Source organism: Chrysochloris asiatica, unplaced genomic scaffold, assembly GCF_000296735.1.
Source record: "Chrysochloris asiatica unplaced genomic scaffold, ChrAsi1.0 scaffold00028, whole genome shotgun sequence".
Lineage (NCBI taxonomy): Eukaryota > Metazoa > Chordata > Mammalia > Afrosoricida > Chrysochloridae > Chrysochloris > Chrysochloris asiatica.
The window spans coordinates 6,857,019-6,858,560 of record NW_006408546.1 but is presented as its reverse complement, the minus strand read 5'-3'; positions in this window follow the sequence as shown (position 1 = coordinate 6,858,560).

The window sequence follows — 1,542 nt, the reverse complement described above, 5'->3', positions numbered from 1 at the left end:
GAAAGGACAAGCAGACCAACCTGGAGTGGCTAGAAGAACAGAAGATGCTTCTTGAAAGAAAGACCTACAGGAAAAATATAAAACAACATAGGCAGACCGACTGTAACTACAAGAATAAGCAATATGCTTGCCCAGGAAACATCAAGGCAAGTGGTTGGGTCCCCTCAGTGCAAACCCCCTTCCAAGACTAAGAATCAGTGGGAATACACGCTGTGATTGGTGATGACAGAGATGATGACGTGGACAGATGGAGCCACTGGGGACACCGAACTCTGGGAGGGAGAGTGGCTATGTGCTGGCAGCCAGGGGGCAGGCCTGTAGGGTGTACCCTTTGGTTGTTTGATGATGCATGGAGGGGATTGTAATCATTGCAGTGAAACAAAATACGATAGGATGAACGTAAAACTGATGTTCTCCTGTGTTTGTTGTTGTTGTAAAGTGCTGTCGAGTCGATTCTGACCCGTAATGACCCTGTATAGGGTTTCCAAGGAGCAGCTGGTGAGCTTGAACCACCGACCATGCAGTTCAAACAGCTTTGCAGTCTGGTGCATTAACCCACAGTGCCACACCAGGACTCCATAGACCCACATAATTTACAATAAAAACTTAACATAAATAAATAATGCATTGAACAACTCTGCTATAAAAGACCTCTTTCAAGTAAGGAAAAACAAAGATGTCACTTTTAAGGCTAAGGTGTGCCTTACCCAAGCCATGGTATTTTCAATCACCTCATATGCATGTGGAATCCTGATATGGTGCTGTAGGATAAGCACTGGGCTTTTAACCTAAGGTTGATGGTTCAAACCCATCAGTGAATCCTCAGAAACCCTGTACAGGGTCCTTATGAATGGAAACTAATTGGATAGCACTTAACAACAACATATGTATGTGAAAGCTGGACAGTGAATAAGAAGAATTGATACTTTTGAATTATGATGCTGGTGAAGAATATTAAATATACCATGGACTTCCAGAAGAACAAACAAATTTGTCTTGGAAGAAGTACAGTCAGAATGCTCTTTAGAAGTTGGGATGGCAAGACTTAGACATGTTATCCAGGGGGGCAATTACCTGAATACATCATCACACTTGACTAAAGACGTGGATTGACACACACAGTGTGCTCAAATGTAACAATAATTGTGAGGATGATACAGGACCCAGTGGTGTTTTGTTCTATTGTACAAAGGCTCACTATGAGTGGGAACCAAATTGATGGCACCTAACAACAACCTGGTAGCACAGTGGTTACGAATCGGGCTGTGAGCCGCAAGGTCAGCAGTTCAAAACTACCAGCTGTTCCATGGGAGCAGTTCAAAACTACCAGCTGTTCCATGGGAGAAAGGTGAGGCTTTCTGCTCCTGTAAAGATTTACAGCCTCGGAAACCCTGTACAGGGTCGCTATGAGTTGGAACCGACTCCACAGCACATAACAACAACAACTACTATATACAGCAGGAGCTCTGGTAGCGTAGTGGTTACGAATCAGGTTGCGAACCTCAAGGTCAGCAGTTTGAAACTACCAGCTGCTCCGCGGGA